Source organism: Cricetulus griseus, chromosome 5 (genome assembly GCF_003668045.3).
Source record: "Cricetulus griseus strain 17A/GY chromosome 5, alternate assembly CriGri-PICRH-1.0, whole genome shotgun sequence".
NCBI classification, from domain to species: domain Eukaryota; kingdom Metazoa; phylum Chordata; class Mammalia; order Rodentia; family Cricetidae; genus Cricetulus; species Cricetulus griseus.
Window position 1 is genome coordinate 112252758 of NC_048598.1, and position 9101 is coordinate 112261858.

Here is a 9101-nt window from a genome sequence, read left to right on the forward strand (position 1 = left end):
TAGAGATTTGTATTTTCTCTTCCAGGTATTTTGTTTCTTCTACCAAGAAACTTAGACTATGCCTCTCAGCTTTTAGATCATTCTAGCAATTTAGTAGTGTCATATTTTTTAGGAGCCAGAAATGCAAAAAATGTTTACATAATTTTATTTCTTTCTGTTCAGAAGCATCTCAAATAATTTATATTTAATTTAAATTTTTATGTGGGCTAAAACTTTGTCATAAAGTTTATTATTCTAGAAAGTAGATACTACAAGGGTAGAATTTATAAGAACTAAAGCAATTATATGCATCCAGAGAGAAGGGGGAAGTGAATTTTGCAACATATTTCCTAAATCATGTCCAAAATCAACTACTCTCTTTGCTTGTTAAAGGAGTTTTAAGGGCCTTTGAGAAAAAAAAAGATCTTTTTTAGAGACATATACTCTGTGAAATCCCAGTTTCATAGAAAAGAGCGAATAGGTGCTCTTTTATATTTATAGATACAAAGTCTGGGCTACTAGTGGGATTCAAGTGAGAAACACTGAGTAGATTCTTACTGGTTAATGAGATGTTTGGCCTATTTACAGAACAGTATCATGACAATACAGATATTAAACTAAGCATGCTTTTATTTCTATGCTACAGAACCATGCATGCCAGAGGTGGAAGAGAACTTTTCAGTGTCATACAAATATCTCTCTGACTTCCAACATATCAGTAGGTTCACTGTTTAATGTATTTAAGAAGCTCAGCAATGTCACACAGGGAAGTGATAGAAAAGGCCACCAGTCTAGAGTGAAAAATGCACAGGAACTTGACAAAGTGAACACTTTTATTATATTTTTTGCTGTTTCCCAAATGTAATATTGTGTGACAACAACCTGCCTAACAAAGGTGCTTCATGAGGTGAGATTCAAAGAACTCTGTAGAGAGAGCAGCCAAAATTCAAGCAAGAATGAATGCTTCTGCCTTCAACTTGCATAAGACCTAATTTTCAAAGAAGCACACTTCTAGTGTAAAGTCAGTTTCAACCTTGGGGTATCTTTCACAGTTCTTCCTCTCAGCTCAGTTTTATAACTCACATGCTTGATTTGACATTCTCCTATTATTATTTATAAGTCATTAATCCGTTTGAACAAGAAACCTTCACTTCTATTTTGTACTGAAGCCTCCAAAATTTATTTACCTCAAATTTCTAAATGTGTATAGTTTTTCCAGATGTCAATAATACCTTAGAAATGTTAACTTGGGAAAGAATAAAAAATAAAATTAAGAAACTTTCATAAACACATTGTTTGTACTTCAGTATCATCTAAATGACTATACAACAATTTAAATAACTCAAAATGCTATGAATAGAAGAAAAGGAGTGAAAATGATCCTTACCAACTCAGACTAGTATGAGAGAACAAAGACATTAGATTTTATTGATTTTACTTAGGACACACATAATGGTGTCATCATTTAAGATTTAATTATTCCTTTTCAAAACACAACACTCTTAAGTTTCCTGGTAGTTTCCAAATGTTTAACCAGTCATAAGGAATTAGGTACTGTTTAACTTGTAACCTGTATCCAGAAGAAATTATTTCTAATATTAAATAATCAAACACTGACCATGCAGACATATAAACACATATTTTAAACCCACATGCCAACGAGGTCTCAAAAACTGAAAACATCTCTCTTCACTGAAAAGCAGACTCTGGATTTGTGGTTTAAAACTGAAACATGATCTTCCTTCCAGCAGCCATTCACTAGCATAACTTCATGAATCTTCCATATATTGCTCTAGTGTACCATGACACAAGAGGAACTATATGCCACTCTACCTGGTAGGTCTCAGTAAGCATGTTTAGTGTTGAATCTCATAAGTACTTCTTCATTGACAGGAAAACTCCTAACAGGACTGAATTTCTAAAGTATGCACAGTAAACAAATAAGAGCAATAACTAATACTAAAATACAGCAATTGCAACAGCATTGTGTCATCAGAGTATGTGCACAGGATCTGATTCATATCAAGTTTGTGGCAGAAAAAGATGACCTGGGATTTTATCACACTACTCAGAACTGTTATTTAAAGATTATGAATTGCCTGTTTTTTTTTAAATATCCCATTAATATTTTAAAGCAAAAGATGAATAGCAAGTAACCAAATCCACAGAAAATAAAGACATAGTTAGGAGCAGTAACTGTATTTCCAATCTTCCCTTCGCTTCCTCCAAAAATGTTACTGTTTGCACTATAAGAAAACATTTAAAATAAGTTAAATAATTTGACCAAGATAATATGGCTTCCATACATAAAGATGTGGTTCCAGTATAGTCTATGTTAAGAAAAGATGACTGTTTTGTTGTTGTTTTTTCGAGACAGGGTTTCTCTGTGGCTTTGGAGGCTGTCCTGGAACTAGCTCTTGTAGACCAGGCTCTTGTAGATCTGCCTGCCTCTGCCTCCCAAGTGCTGAAATTAAAGGCATGCACCACCACCACCCGGCTCGTAAAGATGAATTTTAACAGTAATAAATTGAATAAATGTAAATCTACTGAATTTCCACAATGATCTAAACATCAAGAGTACTTTAGTATATCAACACTGTGATCCTTTTAAGAAAAAAATATATGTTTGAAAAAGTCCTTCCAGAAATATGAAATTTTTGTCTGGAAGTTTAATGGCCAATGTGATGCCACTGATAAATTCAGACCCTCTGATGGTAAAGTGCTTGTCATACAACCACAAGCCAAATAAACCTGTTATCTGAGCATGGTAGTGTGTGCTTGCTTGTAATCACAGTTCTCAGGATACAGAGCCAAGCAGCATGAGATGTTATGCTCATTAAAATAACTGACCAAATAAAATTTTAAAAAGCAGGGCAGATCCTGAGGAACAACACTCTTGCTTGACCTCTCACCTTCACGTGCACCTGCAAACAGGTATACTCACAGAAACACACACACACACACATACACACACACACACACACACACACACACACACACACACACACACACACACACACACACACAAACACACACGAAAACACACTGAACAATGGGAAAAAAGAAGCAAAGGTAATTGGCATAAGATTTCCTCTCTTTACTCAGTAAATGGAATTGATACTCTGCTGGAGGAGTCATGGTACCAGGTTTAGTGTTCTTTTGTAGGTGCACTAGGAAACTGAGGATAATCACCTAATGAGATATATTACAATTTTTAAACATATGAATCAGACCACAGGGATATTTATTACATTTAAATGAATCCAGAAAATGGTAAAGTGAAGGAATCTGTAACAAGTAGTAAACAATGAACAAGATGGTAGATTCATCACCAAGAGCATCTGTGTATTTGTTAGCTAAAAATAGATTAAGGGGCCTTGTTTTAAGAAGAATTTGTCAGATGGGTGAAAAGGAAAGGACGAATTGATTTCTTCAGGTCTTATAAAAATTTAACATAAATATCAAATCACAGGTAAAAGGTTAAAGAATAGAAACACACTAATTTATAGAAGAGTATTGTTTCCCAAATAGTGTAAAGTAAGATTATTCTAAGGTTATACACATTATTTAACATAAATACAGTTTTCATGTTCACAAAGAATAAATTAATGGAAGATTAGTATATTGAAATTTTGCTGTTTATTTGTTTATTATTTTCCCCAAACAGAACCAATAGCATTTGACAAAAATAAGGGCAGGGCACAAACATAGAATTATGGTTAGACATCTTAATAATTCATTCTTAGTAAATGACAGAAGAGCATTCAGAAGACAGTACTGACCTACCATATCTGAATAATAGCAAACTATTGCTTTAATTTATTATTTTAAATTTCATGTATAGGAGTGCTTTGCCTACACATGTGTCTTCATATCAAATACATGCATGGTGCTCGAAAAGGCCAGAAGAGGACATCAAATTTGCTGAAACTAGAATTTCAGGCAGTTGTAAGACATAATTTGGGTGCTGGGAATTGGACCACTAGAAGAGAAGCCAACTCTTAACTACTGAGTTATTCTTCCAGCCCCAACAGTAGATAAATTAATTATGATTAAGAAAATTATGCTCAGTAAGTATTAAAAATTCACCTCTTTTCAAGTACATACAAATATTAAGTAACACAAGTCACATGTAGTATAAAACTCCATATATCAGGGACAATTATTATTAAAATGCCGAAGAATTTCCAGGTGGTATATGGATGCATAGTAATTTAACAGGAACAAACAAAAGAAAGAAAATGAAATGGTTCTCAAGTGCTTAGAATTTAAGCATTCAAAAATAAATGTATAAGAAACTCAATAAAAATTAACAAAAGGCTTGAAAAATTCCCTTTGCAAAAGAGCACATACAAATAGTTAACAATTGTCTTTAGATTCCTCTAAGTGGGGCCTGGAGAGATGCCTCAATTGCTCTTTCTGCAATCCTAGTGGATCCATGTTATATTCTCAGTGCCCATGTCAGATGAATCAGCCACCTGTAACTCTTGCTCCAGACAATCCAATTTCTGGGACCCACATGCCCATGGCATGCACCAATATAGATATGCATACACAAAATAAAAATGGGTATTGGAAACAAAAAATCTAACCAGAATTAGCAAAAGGTATTGAATGACAAAGGGAAAGAAAGACGAAATGCTGTTGAAATATGTCAGCCATGTGGCTATGTAGTACTGTCTCATAGCTGGTGGCTGCCTATTAACGAAACAATGATGGGAACTCACAGTATTTGGAAAATTCCTCTAATAGATACACACGGAAGAACAATTGTTATGCTTGCTTATGAAACATATCTATAATATTTAATAATATGAAACATATCTATAACATTTAATACTTTGTCTGTGAGGCAGATATAGTATTAAAGATCTGTGGGTTCCCCCCTGGTCCTATAATCTATCTAGCTACAGGCTCCTGAACCCTTTAACAGTGCCAGGTATAGGTTCCATGAGCCACTATACTCATATATAAGGCATCATTTTATTTCAAGTATGATTACATGCAAGAATACAGATACAATAGTTACAAATTACAGGTAAGGACTAAGCTACGTGAAGTCAAATTTCAGGAATTTTAGCTTTGGCTCACTTATGTACACAACAATTCAGCACTCATAACAGGATTACATAAGGAAAATGGTGGTAAGCTGAACAAGCCTCTGGACCATTGACAATTAGATATTTATGCATTTCTTTTTTATTTTTTAAGTACTCATATTTACATATCCACCCCTCATTCCCTTACTCTCCCCTCCTCCCTTTTTTCCCAACCCCAACCCATCCACCAACTCCTATCCAGGGATAGTGAGGCCCTCTACCAAGGACCTACAAAGTCTGTCATATTGCTTGGGGGAGGGTCTAGACCATCCTTGCTGTATCTGGGCTGCAATAGTATCCCTCCATAGGGAATGGCTCCCAAAGTCCATTTGTGCTCTAGGGATAAAGACTGGCTCCACGCCAGCCATTAGTGGCGCACGCCTTTAATCCCAGCACTCGGGAGGCAGAGACAGGCGGATCTCCAATGTTGTTTCCCAAGCTTAATGATTAGGGTCTCCATTCTATCATTAGGTTAGGTCCACTGTTTCTGCAGGTCTCTGCATCCCTGTCTTGGCTCCTTTTCTCAACCCTCCTCCCTCTCCACAACTGAATTCCAGTAGTATGGTTCAGTGCTTACCTATGGGTATCTGTTTCTGCTTTGAATAGCAACTGGATGAAGACTCTCCTCCCTCACCCTTCCCCTGGGCTCCAATTTGGTCAGGGGTTCTTGTCCCAATCCCCTTCTTCGAGGGTATATGCAATCTTCTCTTGGGGTCCTCCTTGATTCCTAGCTCCTCTCGCAGTGTGGAATGTAGGCTAGTGATCCTTTGCTCTCTCTAAATATCAAAAATGATTGAGTACATACCATGTTTATGATTTTGTGATTGGGTTACCTCACTGAGGATGGTTTCTTCCTGTTCCATCCATTTGCCTGCAAATTTCAAGATTCCATTGTTCTTTTCCTCTGAGTAGTACTCTGTTATATAAATATACCACATTTTCTCTAACCATTCTTCAGTTGAGGGGCACCTAGGTTGTTTCCAGGTTCTGGCTATTACAAATAAAGCTGCTATGAACATAGTTGAACGTATGTCCTTATTGTATGGGTGTTTCTTCTTTGGTTATATGCCCAAGAGAGGGAGTGCTGGGTCTTGAGGTAGACTGATTCCCATTTTCCTGAGAAACTGCCATACTGATTTCCAAAGGTTGTACAAGTTTCCACTCCCACCAGCAATGGAGGAGAGTTCCTCTTTCTCCACATCCTCTACAGCATAGATTGTCATTAGTGTTATTGATTTTAGCCATTCTGACAGGAGTAAGATGGTATCTCAAAGTGGTTTTGAGTTGCATTTCCCTGATGGCTAAGGATGTTGAGCACTTTCTCAAGTATATTTCAGCCATTTTGAATTCCTCTGTTGAGAATTCTCTATTTAGTTCTGCATTCCATCTTTTAATTGCATTGTTTGGTGTTTTGGTGGCTAGCTTCTTGAGTTCATTGTATATTCTGGTGATCAGCCCTCTGTCAGATGTGGGGTTGGTGAATAGATATTCCCATTCTGTGGGCTGGCATTTTGCCTTGCTGACTGTGTCCTTTGCTTTACAGAAGCTTCTCATTTTCAGGAGGTCCCATTTATTAATTATCGATCTCAATATTTGAGCTACTGGTGTTATGTTTATAAAGCGGTGTCCTATACCAATTTGTTCAAGGGTGCCACCTACCTTCTCTTCTAGTAGGTTCAGTGTGGCTGAATTTATGTTGAGGTCTTTTGATCCATTTAGATTTAAGTTTATTGCATGGCAATAGATATGGATCAATCTGCAATCTTCTACATGTCCTAATCCAGTTATGCCAGCACCATTTATTGAAGATGCTTTCTTTTTTTCATTATTTAAATTTAGCTTCTTTGTCAAAAATCAGGTGTTTATAGGTGTGTGGGGTAATATCAGTGTTGTCAATTTGATTCCATTGGTCAGCCTGTCTATTTTTGTGCCATTACCAAACTGTTTTCAGGACTATGGCTCTATAATAGAGCTTGATGCCAGGGATGGTGATGCCTCCAGAAGTTTCTCTATTGTACAGGATTGTTTTGGCTATCCTTAGTTTTTTGTTTTTCCATATGAAGTTGAGTACTGTTCTTTCAAGATCTGTGAAGAATTTTGTTGGGATTTTGATGCGAATTGCATTGAATCTGCAATTGCTTTTGGTAAGATTGCCATTTTTACTATGTTGATCCCTACCTATCCAAGAGCATGGGAGATCTTTCCATTTTCTGGTATATTCTTTAATTTCTTTTCTTTAAAGACTCAAAGTTCTTACTATACAGGTCTTTCTCATTTTTGGTTAGTGTTACCCGAAGATAATTTATTTGTTATTTGCTATTGTAAAGGGTGATGTTTCTCTGATTTCTTTCTCAGCACATTTATCTTCTGTATATAGTAGGGATACTGAATATTTTGAGTTACTCTTGTATCCTGCCACAATGCTAAAGGTGTTTATCAGCTGTAGGTGTTTCCAAGTAGAGTTTTTGGGTCACATATGTAAACTGTCATATCATCTGCAAATAGTGAGAGTTTGACTTCTTCCTTTCCAATTTGTATCTCCTTGATCTCCTTTTCTTGTCTTATTGCTCTAGCTAGAAATTCAAGTACAATATTGAAGACATAAGGAGAGAGTGGACGGCCTTGTCTTGTTCCTGATTATAGAGGAATAGCCTTGAGTTTCTCTCCATTTAGTTTGATGTTGGCTGTTGGTTTGCTGTATATAGCTTTTATCATGTTTAGGTGTGTTCCCATTATTCTTGATCTCTCCAAAACCTTTACCATGCAGGGATGTTGGATTTTGTCAAAGACTTTTTCCACAACTAGTGAGATGATCATGTGGTTTTTCTTCTTCGGTTGGTGTATATGGTGGATTACATTGATGGATTTTTGTATGTTCAACCATCCCTGAATTCCTGGGATAAAGCCAACTTGATCATGGTGGATGATCTCTGTGATGTGTTTTTTGGATTCAATATGCCAGTATTTTGTTGAATATCTTTGCATCAATGTTCATGAGGGATATTGGTCTGTAATTACCTTTTATTGTCTTTGTGTGACTTGGGTACCAAGGTAATTATATCCTCATAGAAAGATCTTGGCAATGTTGCTTTTATGTGGAACAATTTGAGGAGTACAGGTATTAGCTCTCCTATGAATTTCTGGTAGAATTTTGCAGTGAATCCATCTGGGCTTGGGCTTTTTTTGGTTGGTACATTTTTGATGACTGTTTCTATTTCATTATGGGTTATAGATCTGTTTATTTGCTTATCTGTTCTTGATTTAGTTTTGGTAAGTCATATCTGTCCAGAAAATTGTGCATTTCCTTTAGATTTTTGAATTTTGTGGATTACAGGTTTCCAAAGTAAGACCTGATGATTTTCTGGATTTCTTCAATGACAGTTGTTATGCCTCCCTTTTCATTTCTTATTTTGTTAATTATCATGCTCTGCCTCTGCCTTTTGGTTAGCTTGGATAAAGGTTTGTCTATCTTGTTGTCTTTCTCGAAGAACCAACTCTTTGTTTCATTGAGTCTTTGTAGTGTTTTAATAGTTTCTACTTCATTGATTTCAGCCCTCAGTTTGATTATTTCCTGGTGTCTATTCCTCCGAAGAGTGTTTGCTTCCTTTAGCTCTAGAGATTTCAGTTGCGCTGTTTAATTCTCTCATGTGACTATTCTTCAGGTTCTTCATGTGGGCATTTAGTGCTATGAACTTTCCTCTTGGCACTGCTTTCAAAGTGTCCCATTGCTTTGGGTATGTTGTATCTTCATTCTCATTAAATTCTAGGAAGTCTTTAATTTCCTTTTTTTTTTTCTTGACCCAGGAATGGTTCAATTGCTCATTATTTAATTTCCATGAGTTTGTAGGGTTTCTGCAATTTGTGTTGTTGTTGAGTTCTAACTTTAAAGCATGGTGTTCTGATAAGATACAGGGGTTCTTCCAATTTTTTTTGTATCTGTGGTTTGCTATGTTTCGAGTATGTGGTCAATTTTAGAGAAGGTTCCATGTGGCGCAGAGAAGAATGTATATTCTTTTGTGTTTG